Here is a 27,350-nt window from a genome sequence, read left to right on the forward strand (position 1 = left end):
TTGATCTGGAGGGTTGATACTTCTTGTCTGCTATGTTGATGTGATTGCATTTCTTTCTTCTGTTAGCCGGATGGGTATAAACAAGTATACTGACTTGCTGTGGGAACGATTCCCTTTTAAATCTACCAATGCAGTAAGAAATGTAATTGCTTAGTAAAGTTAGCAAGTGTGTACTACTACTTATAGTAATTTACTTCTCAAGGATCAGCTTGAAAATAGTGATATCCATGCTTAGTAAAGTTCTGATCCTGCAGTCAGCATTATTCACTTCTGTGACCCCCGAGTCTTACAGTTTCAGCAATACAGCTCTTTGAGTGGTGTCTGAAATTCACTCTTCAGCAGAGAGGTTTACGAGACCGCTTTAATTGCCGGAACTATTGTTTAAATTCCTTGTGTTAAATAAAGTACAATTGAAATAATATTCAACATGGCTGTATTAGTTCTATTGCATTTATGTTTTTACAGTGATGCAAAATAGAATGTCTGGTGAAAGTATGGTTACTATGTTAGCGTAAGACTTCATTTTGCAGCACACAGGGAGTGAAGCTGGCTGCTGCAGTTACCTGCTCCCACCTCCTGCTGCTTGTGCCCAAGCAGGCCGTGGCTGCTTAGCTTTCCAAAAAATGCTGATGCTTAAACTCAAAAAGAAATGTATTAGAATCATCATGCTGAGCTGCTGTGGCAAACTTAAATGTAAAATGGGGTGGTACACAGGTGCACTTTGCAGCATCAGCTGTGGGTCATGACTGGATGTTCTGCCTTTCAGCCTGCCCCCTGCTCACTCCTTGTGCTGGGAGTGCTGCCTATGGAGCTGAGCCGATGACAGCAAGTAGTTTTTTCTGTGGGGTGCCCTGAGGAGTTGAGGATGCCCCATCTTTGAGGTGTTTGAAGTCAGGTTGGATGGGGCCCTGGGAAGATGGATCTAGTGGATGGCAACCCTGCCTGTGGCAGGAGGTTGGAACTGGGTTGGTCCCTCCCAACCCAAACCATTCTATGGTTCATTCCATGATGATGTCCTGGACTGGCACCTTGGGAGGTTGGGACTGGGTGTTTTGTGAAAGCTGTGGTGGGACCCATGTGCTTGAGGGGAAGAGCAGGGCCGCTTGGGCCTTGACCTGTGGCCAGCACTATGGGACTTCAGCTGGAACCAAACCATTTTGTGTGAACGTGTTGCTGTCACGGACCATCTCCACTACAGGAGATTACAGTCAGTCCTGTTTGCTCCCAAGCCCTTGCTGCTCCTTTCTCCTGGGCACAGGCAGGTGCCCGTGCAGCACTGGGCTGAGGTGCTCCCAATGGGGTGTGCAGGGTGAGGATGAGGCTGGTGCAGTGCTGCACAAATGGAGGTGAGGGGAGCAGGTTGCTTCTGGTAACAGGGACACATTGTGCTGGCCTGGAGTGTGCTTGATCCTGGCTGACTTTGGTGAGGTTGGGCTTGGGCTGAGCATGGAGGGTTTGGATGCATTGTTTGGTTGTGGTTTGTCGGCATACTTAAAACCTGAGATCCCTTAATCCTTGGCAATGTGACTATGGTTTCAGTATGCACTTTGAAGGCATCTTAAGGGAAGAGTCCTGCTCTTTTGTATCCTGATGCCCTTTTTCTTTTTTTCCTATTTTTACTTGATACCTATTGTTTAATTTAGTGATAGTGAATGGAAAAAATATGCTCCTGCTTATAACTCCTGTTCATCCATTGGATTCTTGAGACAATGAATTTGTTGTGTTTGTATTGAGCTTTGAAACATAAAAAAGACTGAGAAAATAAGATCGTTACCAGTGTGTGCTAAGAAACCTGCAGGATATTCTGCAGTAATAACTAAATTGAACAACAATAACAACAAATGATGAAAATGCTGAGGCTGACCTGAGACTTAATGCTGTTAGCTTCAGACGGTTTCCCAGGAGGCAGCATGTGACTCTTCTGTTAAAGTGATGAGGCAATGCTTAGTGGTTTTCCAAATCTGTCTTAGGACTTCAAGGCTGTAACAGAAGTTTCACTTGATGTTTCAGGAGAGTTTTAGAGACTGTGTACCCCAGCCGTTTGTCCCTGCTGCTCTGCCGTAGCTTGCCGTGCCTATCGATCCTTTGCAGCACAGAAGCTGTTAGCAGCGCTGCCTGCCTGAGGCACACTGAGCGGCGCAGGGCAGCGATAGCTCTGCTTGCTTTCACTGGGCTGTCAGCTCAGTGAACTCTCTCTGAAGTGGATGCGTGTGTCCTTCTGTGATTCCGGCTCTTGCAGATCTCTACAAATGATCACCCCTGTTGACTGAATGGCAGTAACTGGGCAGCAGTGCCTGCTGGGAACGGTTATCTACCTGTAGCTTCTCAGTCGCATTTTCTGAAACAGATTTAATGGATGTTGGTTTTGTCGGCTACTAAGTAACATTGTTCTTCATCTAAGCCATTTGAGGAGCGATTGGCTGAAAACTGGAGTCCAGAGGTGTAATTCAATGCAGCATAGCAGGTGTTTTTCAGCTGAGCAGAAGTGGTACAGGAGCAGGCACAACGTAGCAGGCTTTGCATTGTCCACTGTTACGCATCACTTTCTTTTTTTCTTTTCTTTTTTTTTGTTGTTGTTGCCCCTTCTGTGTAATCAGTGCTATATGTAAACTTTCATTTCAGACCTAAACAGGTTATAATCTGGTGTGTAGTTGCTCCTCATGTAAGTATGTAAGCATTTGTGTGTGTGTGTGTGTGTGTGTGTGTGTGTGTGTGTGTGTGTGTGAAGCTTTCTCCAGTATAGCACTCCCGTCAGATTCCTCTTCACTGCCTCAGTCTGGGTGGCAGCAATCACAGCAGCTGATGTAGTTCACTCTTTGTTAAAGCCCATATTCCTGGAGCCATGTGATCCTCCAGAATTTCAGTCTTTCCCTCAGGCTTGAAATTGCTTTAATAAGAAAACTAGTAGTTTTTCTTCTGATGTTCATGCAATAAAATGTCATGATTATTGCATGTTTGAGATGGACTGTATGTATTCTTTTCTAATTAGTGGAAGTGTTGTGATTGCTATTTCCTTCCCTTGTTTCTGAATCCTTTAGTTTCATGTCCTGTTTGTTCTCCTGAAATGCCTTCACGTCCATCTGGAGGGCACTGAGGTTCTTGCCGTGTGAGCTGTGCTTACTGTGCCACTCACTCTCAGGTGGACCAGGATAATCCCCAGACTTTTCACTTGGATCTTGGTTGACAAAGACTAATACCTGTGTTACAGAATGTGTTCCTCTTGTTTCTCCTCTAAGCAGAACATGGTTATGATGCATGCTGTTGCCACTTTGGCTGCCTTTGCTTTAACTTCCAGAGTCTGCCATAGTTAGCAGACCTGCCAGCTCTTCTTGCAGAACCTCATTTCCTTCCTTTTGCTCTAAAGGTTCTCATCCAGTGCTGGCTGTTGGTGAAAATGCCTCTGTATTGGTGGGTTATTGAACTGAGATTTTACCAAAGGTCCCAGAAGTGTGTTCTTACATCAAAGCTACTCTTGTGTATTTCTTACTTTACAGCTTTTTTTGTACACCTTTTCCACTCAGGCAATTCTGATTCAGAAATCATATATGAAATGTCTGTGAGGACTACTGGGCAATTAGCACATCTGAGAAAGTGAGAGAAGTTCTGGTCTGTACTCACTATGGGAGAGACTGGGTCTCCATTAGCACTTTGAGTCAGAGGATCAGGCTTCTTTCCCTTGGCTTCTCTTCCTAATGATTTTGGTCCTGGCAGCGTTGAGATGCTGCTGTTGTCATTCCTATGGTGGTGACGGTTGCTGTAAACCACTGACCCATTACTGTGTGCTGACTCAGTAGTGAAAAGTTGCTTTAATTTCCTGCCTTTGCAAGGAGAAAATGGACCCTCTGTGCAGAATGCTGGTACCTGAATTCCTGTATTTCTGATGGAAGGTGTAAAACGTCATCAGACAGGTCCACTGAATTCCTGCAATCACAAAGTGGTTCTTACCTGCTCGGATTTACCATCACACATCAGGCAGTTGTCTTTCAGGCAGATCTTCTTTGGACTGAGATATTACCTTGTGCATTAGTGTGTAACCTGGTGCGATGTACAGCGATGTACAGTGTTACTGTAAGCCAGTCAGTAAAAACGAGTGTGGTAACACTGTTTGTTGGCTGAGCATTGGAAAGATGAACAATATTAGATGGAAAATATAAAAAGCTTTTATAAAGCTCTGTCCTTTAATAGAGTACTTTTTTTTGTAGTAGCATGTGGCAACGTATTTCTGAGACAGAATGTGTTGGTTTCATAATTTGTCAGATATTTGGCAGCGCAGAGAGTTGACTTGTTTTGCTGTTCCTTAGCATATGATGCCATCTTTTCCCCAAGTGGAGATGTTGAAGCAGCAGCTTTATATGGGAAACTCCCACTATCTTCTGCAGAAAAAACAAGCTCTGGTTTACATATAAGCTTTGAGTAAAAAATGGATGATCTAGTGCAAACTGTATTCCATTGTGATAGCAATGTCTCTTCTGCTGAGCTTTTCTGAGATGACAACAGCAGCTTTTTACATACTTGTACAGCACAAACAGAGCTCACTGTGCAGCAGTTATCCTTCAGACGATGAAATTTTTCAGTCTATTTGTGAGTATCAACAAACGCTGTGTGCATACTTTTGCCGTGCATTGAATGCTTCTATTTTCCTTTAATTTAGCTTAAAACTAGTAATGGAATTCCTGAGGTTTTGAAAGGAATAGCTCTTGGCAAGCACAGGATTTTGAAACCAAAGGCAAATTAAGATACCAAGCAAACATGGGGAGGGCTGCTTCTCCAGGGACATTTGTTACGATTATTCTGACGTCTTGGAGACTGTTAGTTGGATTTGGTTTTTATACACACACACACACACACATCTATTTGTTTTTGTATAGGCATAGTATTGTTGTTTTGTTTAATAATTAAAAATAAAGATATTGAAACTCAGGTTAATCCTTGCTATCACCCAGGAGGTTTAGCCTTTTCAACCAACCATTAGAAGCAGGGGGTATAATGCTCTTCTTAGGTTTTTCCTTGTGTCTGATTGTGTTTTTCAGAAATCCAAGCACTGTTTGAAGTGTGTAATTAGATGAATGATTTCATTTAAAAAAAAAAAACAAAAAACTTTTCCTTTTAAATGACTGCAGTAATTGTAACAGGAATAGTTATCACAGGCCAAACTCGTATTTACATTTTCCAAGTGTAGTTGTGCTTTTAGAAAGCATACAGCTAAGAGCTGCTTTGGTTTGGTGGGAGTAGGAGAAGATAGGACATGTGGAAGGTTGCCAGGCTGCCAAGGCCTTGTCCCTTCTTGGGAACGAGAAGCTTGCAGTGCTGCTTGCTGAAGGCATCTTCTGTCCTCCTGCTCCCCGTAATCCCAACGTGTGCAGTATTTTTGGGAAGCTTGTGTCTTATCTCCTTGGTTTAGCTTACCATGTTTCTTTGTGGAGCTTCATGGCTCTGCGTGCCTTCATTCAGCCCTGCATTGCCTTGCAGTGCTTCTTATTATCATAAACATTTTGAATGCCTCAGAACTCATTATCATCTCTCTCTAATTTAACTCATTTGCTCTCTGCAGTGCTGCTGACAGCACTGTAATCCTCTGTCGCCCAGGGCAGTAGTTAGGGAGTTGCCCTCTTTTTTTCCCTTCTCCTTCAATCCGCAGTCAGATTTAATTCCTATCCTTTTTCCTTATCCAAACATCATCTCCCAAGATTACATTTTCTTTTTTTGTCTTAACAAACGAAGTTTAGGCCTGTATCTGTCATCTGGAGTACTTCAAGGGCCTCCTCCCTCCTCTCCTGAAATTCACATCTCTGCCATCGGTGTGAGGTGCAGCCGGTGAGATGTTTCAGTAGTCTGCCTGTCTGCTGGTTCCCCTCATCAGGTCTGCATTAGTTGTCTTTGAGTCTGAACAGTCTGCATCTTGTATTTCCACATCATACTCTCCTTTTGCCTTGCTGCTCATGGTCTATCTCTTCATTTATGTACCATGGCATACCCTTCACATGGCATACCTTCTGAGTGTTATCATACTGTATGTGCTAATTCTGCTACAAGAGAAAATGATTACACCTCTGCTTTTGGGTTATTAGAGTACCCTCCCATTGTGTCTCTGTTTATACAGATAAACTACACTTTCATCTACTGAAGCTAGAGGGGATGCATGCTACCTTTCTATTAAAAGTAAATGAATAAAAATATACAGACCTATGACAATTACACTGCTGTATGTCTTCCAAATTTCATTCTCTTGTCTGATGGCTGTACTTCCTTAGTCTGCAGTAGGAAAGAAGCACTAGTGATGTGCTTTAAACTTTGCCGTGGGACTACAGATTTTGTGGTCTTCATACATGATTTCAATTAGTAAATATTCTTTGCTGCTCTATAAAAATTTTATTGGGCAAGACAAGTCTGTTGAAGTCTAGAGCTTTTCTTTAGATGACACACAAATGGAATTAAACCTGCAGTAAACACAGCACTAAATGGCATGCTTATTGCAGAACAAATGTTGATCTCAGCAGAAGCAACCTTTTTTTCTTTTCTTTTTTTTTCCTTTATTAATGAATAGGAGAAGCCACCTGACTCCTACATATTTATTTATGTCTCATGGAAGATTGGATCACAAATGACTTGTGATTTCCCTATTGATTATTTAGACTTTGCTTTCAATTATAACGATTTCAGTAGTTTAACTACTTTAACTTGCTGTACCTGTCTTTGCAGAGTTCTAGGATGATAGAATTAAATAGTCATGAATCACTTCTGAGTCATAGCAGCTGCCTTGTGTTTCCTTCTCCTTAAGACCACTGAGCAGCCTTCCAGGCCTTGAAAGCATGGTGTGTGTTGCTCATCAATCTGTACAGCAACAACTGTGAAAGAGCAGCTCTAGTGTTAATTTTATTAGGTGCACCAACGTCAATGCCAAAGTAAGCTGAAAGTTTTGCATCAGTCCATGCAGTGTTTGTGTAGCTAGCTTGGAGATGGTTTTCTCCAAAATGATTAGCCCTTCCTTTGAGGTTCCTAAAAGCATTTAATTAACAAATGTGTGAATGATGTTCTGTGTGAATGTGAATCTCTCTTCTTATCTTCATTTACAGTATATGTTTTAGGCTGTGGCATTGATTTTTAGTGAGAAAGCATCCTCTTTACTTGCAGTTTGGCTGGGAAGAATGCTATTCCATTTATCTTTGTTAGTAAAAGGCATTTGGCTGGAACATTTTAGATCTCAAAAAGTAATGAACAAGCTAACATTATACTCAGTGTTATCCAATAAGTTGTTCTCTGAGCATTGAATTTTATAGTCAGGCTGGATGGACCTTTGTGTAACTTGGTCTGGAAGGAGGTGTCCCTGCCTACAGCAGGGGGTTGGAACTAGATTGTCTTAAAAGTCCTTTCCAAACCAAACCATACTGTAATTCTATGGGATTTATTTAGTATTATAATATTGTTAGGCCTATGTTTAGAGATATCTTGAGTAATACATGCCAATCAGGCAGTCCTGCAACTCTTGATAATGCTTCATTCTTAAAAGCTGCTGGACTAGAAAAGAATGTATATGGGAAGGGAAGAGGGGAATGTGCTACATAGACTTGAAACTATTTTCCTTTCACCCTGCCCCCACTGCTCCTTTTTCAGGTAGGCAGGTAGGTGGGTAAACCTTTCTTACCCAGTGCTTACATTCCCCCTCCTCCAAGTTCCAGAACCTGTTTTGAAAACAAAAGTGGGGAAAGCGATTTCTGATTGTCTTTTAGGTCTTCAGTTCTGGAGCAATGTTTGTTTTGTCTTAGGGGCACAACACAGGCCAGAAACTTAGATAAGGTTCTAGTTTCTGTAAGACTCTTTGAGTGTAAGTATGTATTATGGCTGTTATTTTCAGATACTTATGGCCACTTAGGATCTTGAAATATTTCTACTAGTAAAGGGCAACGAGCTGCCCTTCGAAATCTGAAGTTTTAGTTATTTATCTTGGATTTTCTGTGCCTACAGTGAATGTGGATCATCTGACCTTCACATATGTGTTTTCTTTTACTGTGACTTTCATCCGTAAGTGTCAGTTTGTTTGCTTAATAAATACATATTTCTTCCTGCATCAGACTTCCTTGTCCTGTTAAGTCTATCTAAGTTGATCCTTAAAACACAATTTCATGTACCTGCAAAGTTGAAGTTTACTTCTCTTGAAGAGTTTGTATGTATTAAGTCACCTGTGCTACATAGTCATGTTTGTTAAATGGATGCGATTCACTTCAAAGTGTGTGTTTTAAAACGTTTTGTATGACAGTGAAGCGTAGCTTAATATTGCTAATAGCATAGAATTTAAAAACAAAAACACCTTTCTGAAGGTATGATTATGCTGATACTGTACACATTTAACTTTATTTTATTTTATTTTTTAATTTTTTTGTGAGTTCTTCATTGCTAACATTAAAATAAGTCAGTAACACTTATCTAGGGTACGGTCTGTCCCCATCTTGTCTCCCCTGCAAGGGACATAAGTATCATTGACTTCTCTTGAAGCTCAGCCTGGAGCAGCCTTGGACTGGTTGTGCTCAGTTTAGATATTAAAGTTTTAGGGCTCACAAAAACAAACGTAAAAAATCAGTTTCCAAGCAGTTAAATCAAGTTTCATGTTCACATCACACCTCTGGTAGCTTCCACTGCTCTTATCTATTGATATGTAAATTGGAGCATGATTTTGAGGAACTCTTAATATTTTTTAAGGTTCTGCTTAAGAACTGAAGGGCTGGAGCACCTCCCCTGTGAAGACAGGCTGAGGGAGCTGAGCTTGTTCACCCTGGAGAAGAAAAGGCTGCGGGGTGACCTCACTGCAGCCTTCCAGAACCTAAACGGAGCCTACAAACAGGAGGAGAGTCAGCTCTTTGAATGGGTAGAGAAAACAGCAGGACAAGGGGAAATGATTTTAAGTTGAAGGAGTGAAGATTTAGGTTGGGTGTCAGGGGGAAGTTCTTTACAGAGAGAGTGGTGAGGTGCTGGCACAGGCTGCCCAGAGAGGCTGTGGATGCCCCGTCCCTGGAGGTGTTCAAGGCCAGGTTGGATGGGGCCCTGGGCAGCCTGGTCTACTATTAAATGGGGAGGTTGGTGGCCCTGCCTGTGGCAGAGGGGTTGGAGATCCGTAATCCTTGAGGTCCCTTCCAACTCAAGCCATTCTGTGATTCTACACTTAATATTTTGACTCTCGTGCAACTGCAGGTGAGAAAAGTCAGCCAGGTCTGTAAGATAAATAGGTGCAACTATTGTATACGCCATTCAGTTTGCTATTACTGCTTTTGAACTCTGTCGGAGCAAAGGAGACCCAGCAGGTGGGTACTTTGTAGTTCGGTGTAGGAAGATGTCTGAAGGAGGAGTAAACCTTGTAGCTGCAACTTGGAGAGCTTCATGAGAAGTAGCTCTTTTGGGGAAAGATTATTTAAAGTAATTAAAGGTTGACTGCTTTCATGCTAACAAGTAGAGTGATACACACTTGTTGTGTGATACATCCAAGTGCCCCTGCTTTGATTTTGAGATGCCAGGCTGCATGGTGCCTGGCTCACTTACCCTGTGAGCAGAGCGTGGGGGATTGTGCCTTGTGGAAACGTTCTGCCTTCAGTGTAAGTTTTAGTACTGGAACAAATGGGATACTATGCATGAAATATACAGTGTTAAACTTCTGCACCAAAAAAGATCTTAGTTTCCATGTACTACATATAGAATAGTTACTTTGAAATTGACTGACATAGTTTTTATGTTCTACTGTAGTGTGTGATTACATGAAATTCTAGCAAATTTTCATGAAAATAAACATACTTGAAGCAAAACCTATTTTCTAATGCTAAAAAAATCTAGAGGTGGCAGACAGCTTTTTTTCATGTTGTTTTCCAATGCCCTGCATAAAAATGAGTGACCTAGATGTGTTGGATTTGCTCTTCTAATGGAGTTTTGTTGGTGATTATTAGCTAAAATTATTGGGGGGAGGAGTAGATGAGGAAGGGTCAGATAACATTCATTCTTCTACGGAAAGAAACTCTTCAGCTCTTTTCTGTCATTTGGGTGCATTCAGCTTCATATTCTGCTCCATCATTAGTGTTGTAGAAATGCTGGCATTCAAATTGTCAAAAATTGGACGTAATCCAGCAGCTGAAAAGAGGGCAAGCTTTTTTGTGAAATGAAATATATGAAACTTCCCTGTCAGCTAAGGAGGAATATGTGAGATGCTGTAGTAATGAGGCTTTTAAGTAGTTAGATTGTAAATTAGTTCCGTATGAAAAGTAGTATCTCAAGTGTGTTGTATCAAGGGGATGTAGCTCCAGAAACCCTTTGGTATTTCTTGACTTCAGAACAAAAGGGGAAAGAAAACAGAGGAGTGCTTGAAAAGATGGAATAATAAAGTTGAGTGGGTTTCAGTGAACAGTAAAAATATTGTTGTATTTTACCTCAAATAGTAGATACTGTGGATTAAGCTGTTTGTGATTTGAGAGAAAATGTGGTTTACATTCACTGTAAGAGCATTATGTGAATAAATTCCAAGATGAGAGACATTTTTTGAGTTAGATCATTGATTACTTATCATTACATATTGACTATTTTGAGGTGTGTGGGGTTTTGTTTTTGCTTTTTTTTTTTTTTTTTTTTTTTAAAATTTTTATAGCTTTGTGGAATAAGATATAGACATGTTTAAAGATAATGTAAAACCTGAAGGGGTAAGGAGGCATCTTTAGCATGTCAGCCTATACTTTAAAAGAAAATGTAGCTGAAACTATCACCAAAATGTTTGGTGTACAATTCTGTGTGTTTCAAGCTAAACTCCTACAAAGTTCCTCGTAGGCTAACCCTAATAACAGACTTCATTTAACATTTCTTTCAGTTTCAAATCCGTAATTGTGAATATTTTGCTTTTAAGCACCAGTGAGACTAAAACCAGGCTGGGTGAGGTGCTGATAGTTCAACTGGATGTCAGTAGTTCGTTTTCATTGTAACCTAGAAGCAGAGGCGCTGCAGGTTGGGACAGCCAGTGCACTTTTTCTTCTGTTTGCTCTGCACAACTGTCTTGTATGTGGCTGATCAAACTGTTTGTAAATCATTCTACAGCGTGCCTTGCAGATTGGTGTTTGCATGTTTTAAAAGGCCGTGCTGTGCTCTGCAGCAGTGTAGTGGCTGATGTGTGTGTGGGTCAGTGTTTGCCTCCTGCGTGAGGCAGGACTGGCACCTCGGCAGCACAGTGAACCATATGCATCAGCTCCTGGCTAACAGTGGTTGCTGCTTCCCAGAACTTCCTTTTGGTTCCAGGAAAGGTCTGAATGCTTCCCTAGAAGTGTGTGATGATTGTCAGCCTGCACCTAACATAATGAACTGTAACCGTGGGTCTTGTGGTGCTCTGGGATTTTCCATACGCATTTCATGTGTTTTGTGTGTTGTTTATACATGTATTCTAGTATTGTTTTCTTCTTTTGCTGACTGTTGCTAGTCTAAAAGATGCCCTTTGTGTAAGGTGTGTCACTGTCAATGGCATAAACCTGTGACAGTGACACGACAGAGGTGTTTGCATGTGTAGCTGAAGTGGGCAGCATCAGCGATACGTGGTTCTCAGGCAGCTCTCACATCAGTATCCAGTGGCACATGGGCAGTATGCTGAGGTTGGGGTTTTTGTGGTCGTTGTTCCCTGGGCGGTCTGATGACCAGCAGGGAAGCCCTGATGTTCTAAGGATTGAAGAAATCAGCTATCATTTCAGTACATCAGTTACAAAAATTGGCATACTCATAAGGATTTATTCACCCGGTTTGGCTTTGGTTCAGTGGCTACAATAATAAGAAAATAAGCATCACCTCAGCAGCTAAGAATTGTTTTTCTAGATGAAATAAGTAAATATGGTGCAACTGATGAAGGGCTGTTTGAATGGGGAAAGTTAAGGAAGTTGACATGCTTATGGGCCCAATTAAAGGTAGGCAGTCCTGCCACACTCGTCTGCAGACTTCTGCAGGAGGTAGTGTGGGGCTGTGTGGAACCAATTCATCAGCTTGTGGATTTCAGGGAAAGTTCATTGCGTTTGATCGAGATCACGACAGATTAAGTGATTATTCTGGAGGTGTTAACGACCATTCAGTAGCAGCCCTGATAGAAACAGACCCAGCTTGGTTGCTTCTGGTTGGAGAACCAGGGCTGTATCTGAGGAACATCAGGGGCTTGTCTACAGTGCAAAGGGAGTGGGCAGTAAGGTAGGCTGATCAGCAGTGCTATTATGATGTATACACTAGTCAAACTTGTTGCATGTTTTGAGTCTTAAATTAAGTTCTTGCAGTAGTTTCTTTCATCAGAGACTTTTTGAGGAGCTCAAGTGATTTATTGTTCTACTGAATGCAATCCTGGAGACTATGATAGCAGATAAAGGCTCTTTTCATCTAAACTATATACCTAATATTAAACATAATTTGAGAGTGATTGGTGTGGAGAAGAACTGAAAGATGAAATTTCTGAAATGAAAACTTTGTATTTCTCCTACATTTCCTTGATTGCAGATAACAGGAGTTTTCCTTCTGCTCAGTTACAGACCTCAAATGATCCATCTGTGTTGGAAGGTATGTCTAGAAACTGGTTATGACCTACAGGAATTAACATATTTTGGCTGATAACCAAGGGGCTTGACCAGCTTTCACTCTTTTATCTGCCTCTACAATTTGAAATCATTAAAACTTTAGACCGAAGCAAGAGGCACATAGGAAAACGTCATCTGGTGTGCCTTGATGAATTACATACCAGAGGTCAGAGCTTCCTCCATTTGTAAGTTCTGAGTTGGATCTAAAATTTACAAGCAATTTATAAACTTAAGCTTTTTACTACTTACAGGGAAGCAAATTGTTTATGAGGGCTTTAAAACAGAAAGTATAGCTTTGTCCCATAGTACAGAAAGGACTTCGTTGCTTTAGAACAGCTGCACGCTAGGATTAATCTTTCTCTCCCCATTTCTTCCTATAAACTGGAGTTCTCATACTGTTTCTCTCATCCTTTCCTGTAAATAAACTAACTTCTTAGTGACCCCGCTGTTTGGGGAGCTGGTCTGCATTTCTGCTGTAGCAGCAGATTTGTACGTGTGCAGCACCAGGCAGGTTTCAGTCTGACAGGAGCCCTGCTTGCAGCGTAACACAGCCTTCCAGCTGCTGGCACAGCACAAACAGGGGATGAATATGTTCTGGCTGTGCTATATTATTTAAAAGTTTTCCAACTGTTTGTTTTCCCTTCTGCACTACGTTTTGCTGCCCTATTTCTTGTGATGTTGTGTGTGTGTGTGTATGGCGTATGTGTATAGGGTGTATATAAACATATAGGGTAACTGAAATAGACTAAATTAGAATTCCAGTGAAACATGTACTTTGTGTAATGTTCATTCTTCCAGACACTTAAGTGGTATTTATTTTTGAATTATAAAATATAGTTTTATCATACTGTAGTTTATGGAGTAATGTGCAGAAATGAATCTGCACTTTCAGCTAGTCAGCATAAATGGGTTGTTTGTTTGAAAGGGCCTAGGGATGTTAGGTTTGTAATCTTGGATCTATATGAAGACTTAAATAATTCTTGTGAAGTTGTACAACAGAATCAGAGCATGTATCATCTTTAGAATAAGTAATTAAGAAGTGTGTTACACTGATCAGACCTTACAGAAAACTCATCTGATGCAGACGTAGAACCAGACATTGTAGGAGCTTGGAAAGGTAGGGCAGGGGAAGAATTTAAGGGATTGAGTGGGACCTGATAATAAAAGGGCGCTGGGAATCAGTGGGAAGAAGCTTGAATTTTAGCACGTTCTGCCTTTGGGGTGCTTGAGTTAGTCAAACCTGCTTGTTATTGTCTGTTGCTTGTAAAGTCTGCATTACAGTGTTGGACTGTCTTAGTGTGTATCTAGGTATCAGCTTTCTTAGTTCTAAATTCCCATTTCTGCAGTGATAAATAACCTCTGTGCTTTGTTTGGTAGAGAGTGTTTTCCAGTGTAGAAGGAATTGCAATAAATGGGTAGAATATCTGAGATTAACGCGCCCTGTAAGGTAGTGTCGTGATTATTTCACACTGCTTCTGCAGCTCCAACTTTTCTCCAGTTCTTTTCTATTTCTGTTCTAGAACGTGAAGTAGCTTTTGCAGATTTTGGGTTGCAGTTTCTGCAACGTTCCTGTTGACTAATTCAGTCATTGCTAGATATAATGTGTTGCTTCGACAGAAGTGTTTTGTTTGCTTGTGCAGTCTGAGACACGCATTTTCATGGTTTATCTTGGAATACCCAAACTTGCTTTGGAACATTGTTGCCAAAGGCTATTAAGCTTAGTGATTATTATGTTTATGAAGTTGTTGTGTTTTCTCAAACCACAATTCTTGTAAAAGGATAATTGAGTTAAATCTAGGGCTATTCTTTGGAGATTCTGTGCCACTGCCAAAATATTTTCAAACAATACTTAGTTATCATTTCAAAGATACCCTTTTAACTTGAAATACTAAGTAGGGTAAGAAGCTTATAAAACATGCTGCTGCCCCTCTAGTTTACTGAAAATTAATTTCAAGGTGAAAGAAGCCATTAGAAATCAGACTTGCTGCCAGGACAAAATGTGATACTTAATGTGAAGGCTTGAAGCTTATGATCTTACTTGAATTAGTCTTAATGCTGATCGAGCACGTACACAGATCACTCCCACTTGGGGAGGGGAGACACTAATGTCTGCAAATCACGGACTTCCAGAGGCATCACGCTGTGCGTTTATGAAATATAATTTACTGCTGAGTGGGACAGTGATGGAGATGGTAAGGATGCTTCACATCTGTGTTGACTTTTCAAAAAGTGATAGGAATGACTTCTGTCAGTCAGATGAAATGACTTAAATGTCAGAAGCTTAATCTTAACTTGTATGCTCGAGTGAAGTCTTATGTCTGTACTGTAAAGTTGAAAGAGTAAGTGGATTTTTATTTTCTTCTTAAAACAAAATCCGTGCTGGGTAAATGGTTGCCATTCTTGTTCCTAAGTATTTAGGGACTTCTGAAGCTGTATTTCTGCAGAATTTTTGATACTTGAACTGCTGTGTCGGTGTTAAAAATTGCACTGCTAGGAGCTGCAGAATGCCAGCATGCTGCTTGTATAAGTTTAGATTTGTGAGTCATACCAATACTGTTGTTTGTCTTGAAACTGAACTATTATGCTTTTTATAAAAACCTTATTTTCCCCAACTTTTAAACAAATTTTAGTTTTGCTTGAAATTATACTTTGCATGCATAACTGTTTTTTTTTATACCAGTTTACCTTTGCATAAATTAAGTGAAAGGAAGCTGTTTCAGAGGCTACAGCCCTATTTCTTTGTCCATAGGTGTTCTGTAGGTGTCAGCAAAAGTGGTATACAAGATGATGTATTTTAGCAGGTTCCTGTAGTATCTCTTTACACGATAATGAAACTGTTTTTATGGCCACTTTAGAGCAATGAAACTATGACCAGTAGCCAGGCAAAAATGTGTGACTTCTCCCTAGGCTGCATGGTCCACCCTTCCTTTTGTTGGTGGTAGTGGGGCCTTCTTATCCATGAGATAAATGCGGTGCTCAGGATTAAACTTACTCTGGTTCTGGTAGAGAATTACAAATTTGTAAAGATACTTAAATATTGCGCATGAGTCATGATTTGAACTGTCAAGATTTCACAAGAGCAGTAAGAAATTATTGTTTCGTTGTTGTTGTTGGTTTGTTGGTTTGTTTTCAGGGAAGCAATCAGGGATTGGCACTGCCAAAATTGATGCAGTAGCTCAGTATTTAATCTGCAGTGTTTAGTGAGCATTACACAATTGTTTTGATTAGCAGTATTCACTCTTTTGGCTATTTTTAAAGGTACACAGTGGTCTTAGTTGTTCCCTTTGCGTAACTAATACCAAGATCTCTGGTTAAAGTGCCAAGGTACTAATAATGGAAAGGAGGTATGAATGCAATGCAGCTGAATTTCATAAGTAAACTGGAGCTTTGTACATCCTTCTCTCCAGCTTCCAGTCACTCCTATACCACACGTACATAGGTGTGGCTGCTGGGACCAGTTTAAGATAACGTGGCTTCTGAAACTGTAAAATGCAATATTTAAGGGAAGCTCTTAAACTTTCAAAAGCTTTTCACTGAGTACGTGGTTTGCAATTCCAACAGTTTTCAAAGATATCTGCCTGCAGTGTTAAAATGTTTGACGTTAAATGTGACCCTTATGAATATTTGCTTGTAAGAGCACTTTCTTTAACCTTAACCTCAGTAGCTCCTTTTCATAAACTACTTGTTGCTACTGATAAAATAGGTGTGCTTTTGGTTACATTCAGCCTGCTCCTGTTTTGTCTGCCTAGATTAGCATTGTTGCTTTGATGTGCAGAATAGATTAAGATACTAATTTATCTGGGAGTTCTTTTCACTGTGAAGTTCAGAATGATAGGTTGCTTGTTACACAAAACTGAAATTGTTGATGTTGACTTCTAGTTTTACTAAAGGGTGGTCTTAAACACAGATGTTCACAGGAATTTGGTTTCTCAATTCTCCCCAGAAATGTCCTTAAAGACAACAGAAAACTTGTGTTTTGCACTGAATCACCAGGCGAGCTTGTGATGTTAATCGCATTATAACATCTGGTTTTGCTATTTGTACTGCTCTTCTTCTGAATGAAGAAAAGAAGCAAGAACAATTAAAGATAACTACATTGAATTTATATATTTATGGAAGCATCTAGTATTTAATAACTGTTTTGATATTATTCAGCATTATATTGTGTGTGGGTAAATTCATTGGGAAGACATGCACAGGCTGTCAGTACCTGTGATACTGTTATATTGCTTGACCATTTGGGGCGTTGCTTTTTTCCCCCCTTCTTAGGTCAATATGAAATCTTTGGGGTAGTTCTCACAGATCTGTTACAACTTTGGCTGTGTTTTCAGCCCCCTCCACCAGGACATTACTATGCTGGTGGGTTCAAATGAACCCTCCATCTGCCTGTTTGCTGCTTGGCTTCAGTAAAGACTGACCTTTTTGTATGAAAGCCTGGTAAGTTGGATAATTCTGTGTGTTTTGTGACTAGGTAACAAATGGTCATCAATTGGATTGAAACATCCAAAGTTCTCTGCGCCAGTTAAGCATATTTCCTGATGTGTTTCCAAAACATGCCAATATCAAAATTGGAAGCTTGCTGGGCAGCTGGGACAGATGGTGCATTTGGTTGAAATGAGTTGCACTGTTTTAATGACTATTTATTTGTTGATGTTCTTGCTGGCTGTTTAGAGTGCAAGCCACACTGATACGGGGTCAATTTCACTTAGTGTGCAATAACTGCTTTTTGAAATATTTGTTGGGTGTGTGCTCTTCTGACCCATCTTCTCTGCTTGTATAGACTTCAGACTGTAGGGGAATTGTGGGAGAGTTCTTGACCAGATGCTCAGGTGCTGGAGTGGGCTGCCCAGGGAGGTGGTGGAGTCACTGACCCTGCAGTTCAAGGAGAATTTAGATGTTGTGTTGAGCGACATGATTTAGTGAGTACTATTGGTGGTAGGTGGATGGTTGGACTGGATGATCCAGTAGGTCTTTTCCAGCCTTGGTGATTCTATGATTCTATGGTTTTTGAGTTGGTTTTTTTTTTGCCTTGGTGTGCAAATAAAGCTCTAAACGTGGCAGTGGAAAGGATTTTAATCTCGTGTGAACAAGACCTTTATGTTCGCAAGTTGTATTATCTCTTAGAATGCAGTTCCTATATGGCAAAGTATTTTTTGGCAGTGTGTGTCTTCAGGATGTCTTTATTTCAAGGTCTTTGTCCATTTTATAATCTTGACTCTTACTCTTGTGGACTGTTTGCACTAAAGGGTTGGGAAAAAAAAAAAGGTGGATTTGTTGCAGCCAAGTGTTGACTGTAAAGAAAGTATAGCTGCATTTCACTAGGAAGCTTTACCTAGGTCAGGTTTACTAAGAGGTCGTGTACATCTCCATTTCCAAGTCTGTTCCCATTAGCCACAAGTTTGATATCTCTATACAACTGTGGGGTCTAAGGAGTTATGTGGAGTAGGATATCAAATAAAATCTCAGTTGAAGGATGGGATTGCATGCACAAACTCGTAACTGTCTATACTGAAATTAAGGTTAAACTGCAGGGAACATAAATTGTACAGTTGTATAAATGGATAAGATTGACACGCAATATATGAAAAATACACATGCCCTGTAAATGGTTGTACTTCAACAGCAACAATGTTAGAGATTTCCTGGATGTGTTTGGGCTAAGGATTAGCTGAACAAAGCCAAGGGAATAAATGGGAAGCAGGTAGTCAAGCAGCGGTGCCTAGTCCTGTCATCTGGGGTGTTGTGTGGCTCCATCCAACTGGCCTTCTATGCTAAACAGTATGTAAGTGAGGTGTGGTGATGATCATCAGCCTGCTGAATCATAAAACCTCACCTTTGGTACCAAAGGGATGGTTGTTGCTTTCGGAGTATTTTGCAGTGGTAGTCCTGTGGCAGGAGATGAGGTGATACAGGAAAGACAAAAGAGTATAAAAATCCCAAGGTAGACCGAAAAAGGAGGAGACTGTTTTTTGGTAACCATGCTTTAGGAATCAAATTTCAACCAAGTGTCTTGTGATATTGTTACCTGATCTGTGTGCTTCTGGAAAATTTCTTCTTAACAGCATACTGAAGTTATGTGAAACTCCTTATCAAAGGTAGTAGATCAAAAATACCAGTTATGTTAATGAAATCTTGCAGTTTACACTTCAGACTTTGTAGCTTTGTTACATAGCAAATATTTTGATTTTTCTGTCCAAAGATGCTTTGCAACCACGCATGTTTATTCCCATTGTTTTCACTGTTCTGTGTTTTAGGATTCTCAGTCATTTCTGTAAGTTACATCAGTCTTACTTGAAATGAGGTGATATACTAAAATGTAGTTCTTGGGAGCAATATAGTGTTCAGATTTAGTTTTTGCTCTGATTGCTTTCAAAAATCCTTGAATAGTGGAGAAAGGCTTACTCTTCTGTTTTGTTTTTACTTTTCTGTGCCAGCATTTGTTCTTAGTCATACCTTGCTTAAGGCTAGAATGGAGAACCTGGTCTGACTTCATTTTCAGATAAGCTATTACATCTCACCCATTTACTCCTGAATTGAAACCAGTTAACTTTCTACCTAAATAATGTACTCCAGAAAAGTATCCAAGCTTGATTTTCGAGCTGCTCAAGAGATCAAAGCTCTACCAGTTTTCTTGTCAGTTTATTGCATACATTAATTACCATGTACTTATTGTGTGTTTAGTCATTTGGTGGTTTTTTATACTTAATGGCTTTTGAAACAGATTTCTCATTCTCAAAAGTTCTAAACAGTTATCTTCTCTTGAAGTGTAAACCATCTTTTTTTTCCATTTGACCAGTGATTTGGGGGTGTACATATTTACTAAACTAAAACTTCTTAGTCAGAAATCTCATCTTAATCCATTTGTAATGAACTTACTCAGGTACCTGGCAGCATCCCACATCTCCCTTGAGCAAAAGAAAGGACCTCAGAAATAACATGGTAATGGTTTTTATTTTAGACTCTTGATTGGAAACACTTCCCCTGAATCTTACGTCCAGAAAACCAACAAAATACACCAAAAAAAGCTGGTTTGGGATTTTGCTTGTTGGCTTGCACATTGTTCCCGGGGCTTTCCTGAGCAGCTGAATTATCTTGTAGGGACTGAGAAGATTCTTTAACTACTTTAGGGGAGGAGGTTGAGTATCAACACTAGCAACAGCAGTTTACTGTACTTAAAACAGCTATTTGTTAAGATGGGTAGTTGACTGTAAAAATGCTGGTAAGCTGGAGTAGAGAAACGTAGGGAGGGAGACCAGTGCTTTGGGTAGATAACAAGGGAGATCAGTGCTTTGGGTAGATATTTTACTGCTCTGAGCTTTCAGCTCAGGAGTAACTCTAGAAAGGAGTTTCTATATTTTCTGTGTGAATTATTTATTCTCTAAATCTACTGATTTGTAGTTGAAGTCCTCTTTGTGGAGTTGTATCATACAAATTTAATTTAAAATACAAACCTAGTTCTTAGAATTGAGCAAATTATTTTTTTTCCATTCTTGTCAAGGTAAGTGCCAGCAAGCTTTATGGGCCTTTTATTTAATGTTTTTTGCCAAAACATTTTACATCCTGTGTTTTCTAACAAACTGCTGCTTTGTTAGAGACCCAAGTTTTCATCCACAAAATCACGGTGCTGTAGATGTTAAAATGTGTGATTTTTTTTTTTTTTTTTTTTTTTTTTTTTTTTTTTTCTTTTTTTCTTTTTTTTTTTCTTTTTTTTTTTCTGTCACTGGATGGATTTGTAATACCCTGAAGAAGCGAGCTGGCTGTTTTAAATGGTATAAATGAAGTTACCTGTCGCCTTACAGAAGGCTGTTGGGTTGGGCTGGTATCCATTTTGCTTTGCAATTAATGTTCCCTGTTAACATCATGTTAAAATGCCTGCTTAAATCGAGTTCATCCGTGTTGCTGTGCCTTTACACTGATAGCGAGGGGTATGATTGATAACTTAATTGCAGCACAGAGTAACTACAAAGGTGTATCTGTGGGTGTGGTATCAGGAGCGTTTCTCTTTGTGGTGCTGTTGGTATAAACAGTGCCACCCCCTTCCTTGTGTTTGTGTGCTCATGTGGTGAGCTTGATTAGGAAGCTGGTCCACATGAGGAACAACCCAGCAAGGAAAACAATGATTATTTTTAACACAGATCAGCTATGAGTGAAATATTGGTGTGTGGGAGTGATGGGTTGCTACAGAAGTGTTTCTACAAAGTGCAGCCCTGAGACAGCTGAAACGTAGGTGGGTAAGTGGTTTCCTTATTAGTTCTTTGTTTATATTATAATTCTCAGTAGCAGCAAATGGTATTTCACTTGCATTTAGGCAGAGATGTACACTGTTAGCTGGAAGAGGGCATAAGATGATTTATCTCTAGTCCTGTAGTGCTGACAAAGCTGTGATTGGGGTCTGGCTTGGCGCTGCAGCTGAGCTCAGAGTGCAGCTAGCTGTAGCCTTGCTCTCCCTGCACATTCCTGCCTCCCCTCTGTTTTGCCAGCTCTGTCACCAGGCCAGCAGGGAGGCAGCTCAGGAAGCTAAACTTGCTGAAACATAACTTTCCAAAAATATATTTTCAACTGGCCTTGCTCCATGAAGCGGCTTACCATGGGGGTGGATGAGAGTTAGCGTTCACCTGTGGCCGGCAGCAGACAGGAGGGCGCATAGCAGTTGCTCTGTCTTGTGTTCTCCTGTAGCCTCCTGACAGCAGGAGGTTGGCCTCCTGAGAGGTGCCCACGTGTTTCCAGGCAGCCCAGCAATCCTGCTGCTCCTTCCTGCAATGCCTGCCCGATACGCTGCCTGCGTTTGGCTGTGACTGCTCCTGCCGTGGCACCTTGCTGTGCTCCACTGCAACCAGCATGTGCTGCCTTGTGCCACTCAGACTGAAGGACGAAGCAGGAGGGATGGAGAAGTGAAATGAACTTGCAGACTTCATTTGGAGGAATGCTAGCTTAGGAGATCTGATGGTTGGCAAGGCAACTTGTCAGCTTACTTCACTGCTTCAGTTGGTGATTCCTATGGAGGTCTGCAGAGAGCTCCCTAGGTGTTGTGAGTTTGTGGTTTTTTTTTCCTTTTCTTATTTGAGAGGCCTGTTTGAAGCTAAAGAATAAAAAGTGCAATAGAGGAGCTACTGCTTGTATCTTGAAATGTAATGCTCTTTGCTAAGTGATACTACCTTGCTATCCTTGAATAGTACAGCTGGCATGGAATGAGCACAACTTGTGTTGTTCACTGAATAGTATAATTTAAATTTGAAGAATTAATGCAGTGTACTCAAGGAATACTCATGTTCGATGTTTTTTCCCCTTTCATATGTGCTTTCCAAAGTGGAAATTGATCAGAATGAAAATGTATGTAGTGATGGAAGGAAAATTTGGGGAGCGTTAGCCCCAGGTAAAGAAAATTATGAAATTGATGCCATTTTCAAGTGATGCTGCTTTGTCATAGTTATGTCTAACAGTGGTGATAGTGCACTGACATCTTCAGCAGTGTCAGGAATTAAGCATTTTCAAGAGAAAATGGACATTCAAAATAGCCATGTGATGCTAGCAAAATGGATAGGCAAGGAGAAGCTTGCTCATGCTGGCTGTAAACCAAATCAGCTCATTTTCCTTACTCAGGGTTTGACATTTTCATGTGGTATTTTAAAGTCTATAGTCCATATTGTTACTATCTAAAAGGTGCAGAAGTGACAGTGTGAACTCACGCATAGAGATTACCACTGAATGCCTTTTTTTTCTTTTTTTTTTTTTTTTTTTTTTGCTGCCAACTGCAGCAATAAAAATCTTTTGTGCAGGTACTGAGGGCTGCAGCATTTCAGGTCATGTTTGATGCTGCGCAGTGCTTGGAAGAATGGCCCCATAGCCATGGGGGCGTGGAGGTGTGTGAGGTTTGTTGGAGGCTGAGACCAAAGACTGCTGTTCCTGTACCAGATGAGTTCAGTGCAATTCTTAGGTCTTTCATTTTTCATTTCTTTTTATATTGATTTTTTTTTTTTTTTTTTTTTTTTTTAAACTGAGCTATGTCTCTGTTGTGAGCCTCCTCATTAGGAGAGGATTGCAGCTGTATCTTTGTATATACTTAGGAATCCCAGACCTACTCTATGTGCTGCCCCAAAAATGAGGAGCATCAGGCAGGTGGGAGCTGCCCGTAAAATAAGTCTTTATGCAGCACTAAGGAAAATGATGTGGCTCCTGTGTGAGAGCACATGCTGCAAAAATTCAGGCAGCACACTTGACCTCAAAATATGCATGTGCTATCAGGACAGGAGTCCAGAAAGGCTACTTTTTCTCCTTACAAATTATCTGCTGCTTAAGGTAAAAGATGATAATTTCAGTACAATATGGTGAATATATTTAATGTTCTTGATTTAAAGAATTACGGCTTTTTGTAATTGGAGGTTCCACTGCTTACAAATGTTGTGTGACAACACAGAGTAGGCAGTAGAATCTTGAAAACCTTTCACAGAAGTGATTTCTAAAACACACCTAGTCAAGCTTGTTAATGGAAGGAATCTTATGGAAGGACTTGTTTAAATGAAATTAAATGCGACTTTCTTTGGTCAGGGAGGCTTTAATTTATTATGAACTCCTTCTCTTCAAAATTGGCACCTTTGCTGTACAAACAGGCACTCAAACTACAGACTTGGAACAGTAAAATGCCTGTGCCTCAGTGGATTGGCCAGGATCTCCTGTGAGAGACGCAGGGCAAGAAAAAAGCTGTCAAATCCTCTTGGTGGTGGTCTTGGTGGTGCCGAGGTAATATTTGGATGACCTTTTATTTCCTTAGCGATTAGCAGGTGTTGTGACATGGTCGTTTCTCTCTTCAGCTTCTGTAAATCTTGAAGACAGGTAGCGATTCATTGTCTGGTTTTCCTTTTTTAAAAATTAATTTATGTTTTATATGTTTTAAATTTGTCTGTAACCTGTGTTGTGGGTGGGATAGCAGGAAAAGGACTGATAACGTGCAATGAAAGCTTGTGAGGGTCAGTACTTCTGGCAGAGGTCTGAGTGTTCTGTACTGTGATCAGGGAGCTTGCCTTGCTGCTGGGAGCACTGCTGTGGGAGCAGTATTCTTCCTCAGTACAGGCTAAGCTTTTAATCCTCATTCTGATGTTCAGGCACTGACACTTGTACATGCACACACAAACATTCTTGTTTCCATTTGTGTTGCTTATCTGTTTTATTTTTAGTGATCTTTAAAATCTTAAGAGGGTGTTCATACAAAGTGGGCAACTCAGTATGGATTCTGTGGAAAGACAATGCTGTGTCGTATTAACACTGGACAGCATTTGTCTAAAGTTCTGTAATACTCATCTAACAAAATAAAGCACAGTAAGGTTGCTGTGGTTCTACCAAACCAACTGTATGTATGTTCCTTTCTGTTGCAACTGTAAAGAATAAAGAAATTAAACTTGCTCTTTGGCAGATGCAGTTTAATGATTATAAAAGGTTCCCTGAGGTCACGGATCTTATTTCTCATCAATTGCCAATAAAGAGTCTACCCAGTCCTTCTGATACAGAGGAGAATGTAAATAGCTGTTGTTCATCTTCCCCGTGTATACCATGAGTTGGGGCTGTAGGGAAGATGGAGTTAAATACTATTGGAATTTTTCCTTAAAGTGGGCAAAATAATGTATATGAGAAGCACATGAGTGAACAGAACTAAGAAATGGGAACAATGATAAATAGAGATGACAAACTTTTTAAAAGAACACAGATTTAATGATGAGATTAAATTTTCAGTTTACTGAGAAACAAACAAAAAATCTGCTATACGACTGTAATATTGAAATAATGCCTGATTACTTGGATCCATGTGCTAGGATCTTTTTGATAGAGAAAGAGAAACCAATGGATGGGTGAAGAAGGGCATAAATTGAGAATACGTACTTACATATGTATTTACTTAGTTTTATAAAACACGCTGGCATGTTCTTAGTTTTGATGATGTTTTACTATGTCTGCTTTTAATTTTGGACAGACAGACCTTGCAGGTATTTTAGTGTTATCTTTATTAGTGAATTAGAAGACTTGCGTGCAAAACGTGTCAAAAACATTAAAAAAAAATAAATTAACCTTTCCTGAAATGTTTGAATGAACAGTATTTCAGAGATTATAATGTTGCAGAATGTAAACTCAGTGCCACTTAATTACAGGAGTTGGCACTTTGTTGGCTTTGAAGAATTGGCAAGAGCTATGAGCCTCAAGTTTTAGAAGGCATTTGTGGTTAAATACTGGAGAGCTGACTCACTGTTTCAACAGTTTCAAGCCAGGCATCTTTTTCAAGAATTAAGCTTGATTCTCCCTTCCTCATAGGGCCCATTTCTTAATTGTTCATAGAATCATAGAATGGCTTAGATTGGAAAGGACCTTAAAGACCATCCAGTTCTAAACTCCTGCTGTGGGCTGGTTGCCACCCACCAGCTCAGGCTGCCCAGGATCCCCACCCACAGGACTTGTTTGATCAACGTGGTACATAGATGTGATTTCTTTTGTCACGTTCGGATGGGCCAAAATACAGAGTGCCCGAAGTCAGGAAAAGGGAATGTGGTCTCAAAGGGTTACACTAGAACTAAGTGGACAGGTATGGGATTGGTGTTGCATAGGCAAGTGTTAGATGTTGTGTCATTAGCGTGGCGTGGTTACCTGCTGTAGTTCTCTGTGCTCTTCTCACCCAACTCTTTGAGCTGGTCTTTAATCTTCATTTTTACAATGTAACTGGGATGAATATAAATGCTTTCCTGGTGGAAGTGAGCGAGTATTTTTAAGGGATGACTCAGGAATGGTATTCCAAGAAATGTTTAACTGACTTAACAAAATGCTCAAATTCAGGTTAAAATAATCACTTTTAAGAACTGCAGAGAATTTTTTTTTTTTTTAATACTGATATGCAATTTCAAAATTGTACGTAGTGGCTTTTCAGGATAGTTGGCAGTTTATTGCCATGGCAGGCTCTTTAGGAACATTTTCTTAAGAAAAAAGTTCCTAATGTGCTCTTCATTTATGTATTGTTATTTCTATTAGTTCTGCGTTATTGTTTTATATAGTACCATGTAGTGCAGGGAAGGGAAGAAGGAAGAGAAAAAAAAAAGTTGGTAATTAGTTTGAATCCAAATACACCGGAAAATGGCATAAAGCCTGTGTGCAAAGCAGAAGCACTGAAGTTTTGAAGATCAGAAACTCTCCTACCCAAATCTGGGTGTTGAGAAAGAAAGGGAGGGGGGGGGGGCTGGGAAGAGGATCTCCCCTGAAGGTAAGGAGTGGGATGCTGCAAGGCCTGAGGTCTGCGAGGGACACATTGCTATAGGCAGAGTGCTGCTGGGAGAGCAGTGCTGCCCAGGGTAGGGCCCTGCTGGTGAGTGTGGGCAGGTGATGCGATCCCCACCAGCTCTCCTAGCCATGCCTTCAAGGAGGGCTCTGAGGGCGGCCTGCAGGAGTGACACTTAATAAAAGTCTTGAGGTAAAACTCCACCTGTTAGCATAAATAAAATTATAAAGCAGATTCTGCAGATTCACCTCTACCATTCATAGTTTGTTTTCCATAATTGCCTCCAGTGGCACCAAGTTCTTTCTCAGCATGTTTCTCTTCTTGGATCTCCTTCGCTGTAATCTTTAACTCTGTTATGGTTTGTTAGTTCTGTTGTTGTTTCATCCTGCCAGTATTTCTACTAGCGAGTGCTGCTGCCTTTTCATCCTGTTACTTACGTAGCTTCAGTATTAATTTTCTTAATTATCACTGCCAGATGGATGAAGGGCAGGGATTAAGTTTGACCTTAGCTCAGTTTGCTTTACTGTTAAAATATCATCTCTTTTGAATCTCTTTCACAGCATGGGGGTGAGTCATGTTACCGTGGTCAGTTTGAGGGTCCAGAGCCAACCAGTGCATCTGAGAGAGCGGAGTGTATGGGAATGATGGCAGTGTGTGGGGAGGCAAGTTTTCTTCTACTTCTGTTAAGCACTCATATCCCTAAAAATTGTGTTTCCATGGGACCACGTTCCAGCTCTGGCACCTCTTATGTCTGTTCTGTCTCCAAACATGAAAGTGAATTAGTCAGTCTTTGCTGATGTACAGAAATCTTTTTTTTTTCTTTTTCTTCCAAATAATTACAAAGTGAAGCCATCCATTCTGTGACCGTTGGGGGAACAAGTCTCTGGGAGCTGACCGCAGTATGTAATTACTAGTTCAAGGCAAATGCTTTATTTTGATGCTACATTTCTTATGTGCATGTGAGGTCTGGGACATGGGAGTCCCATGTTCCAGAAACCTAAGTTTTGTTTTCCAATTGAAAGAACTTGGCTTCGTGGTAGTGAATATATGGTAGCCAAAATAAATAGAAGGTCATAGCGTGGGCTATTTTAAGTTTTAAGTAGGATACCAGGATTCTTAAATCATATAGAATTTGCCACCATGGATTACATCACAACTCTAAAGGCATAGAATTTGCCACATCAGAAAGTTACGCACGAATCTGTTCTGTTACCCATTCCTGAGATGGGCAGATTTTGACTGTCAGCAAAACTCCAAAAGACTGATTGCAGTACCGTTTCAGCCTCCTTTACCTATCTGCTGGAAGGAATGAAATGATGATAGAACAATTTTTATTTTGCTCAGTAGCAATTTTCCTACGTGGTAAGTTGGTCTCTGTGTTAGTCTGCCTGCTGTCTTCAGTGCCTTCCATTTTGATTTAAAAAATTGTGTAGAGAAGATAAAACAGCTTTGCTGTAGTGACTTCTGTATCCCAAGTTACTTAGAAATTGTCTGTGTAACCAGAAGAGCTCAAATTTTTACTTTCAGTTTGTACTTAATCT

General features: G+C 40.3%; 1 protein-coding gene across 2 annotated transcripts in view; it reads left to right on the top strand.

Moving 5' to 3' along the window:
• Positions 1-27,350, top strand: part of FRS2 (fibroblast growth factor receptor substrate 2) — a 50,341-nt gene that overhangs the window by 1,525 nt on the left and 21,466 nt on the right. The window contains exon 1 of one of the 2 annotated variants that reach the window (XM_042816093.1): positions 12,443-12,543. The exons of the other annotated variant lie outside the window; for it this stretch is intronic. The gene's annotated coding sequence lies outside the window, so the exon portion shown is untranslated. Of the gene's footprint in view, positions 1-12,442; positions 12,544-27,350 lie in introns of those variants that run through there. 2 annotated transcript variants of the gene reach the window in all.

This window comes from Centrocercus urophasianus, unplaced genomic scaffold (assembly GCF_019232065.1).
Source record: "Centrocercus urophasianus isolate 14NV4802_14NV808 unplaced genomic scaffold, USGS_Curo_1.0 seq_15, whole genome shotgun sequence".
NCBI classification, from domain to species: domain Eukaryota; kingdom Metazoa; phylum Chordata; class Aves; order Galliformes; family Phasianidae; genus Centrocercus; species Centrocercus urophasianus.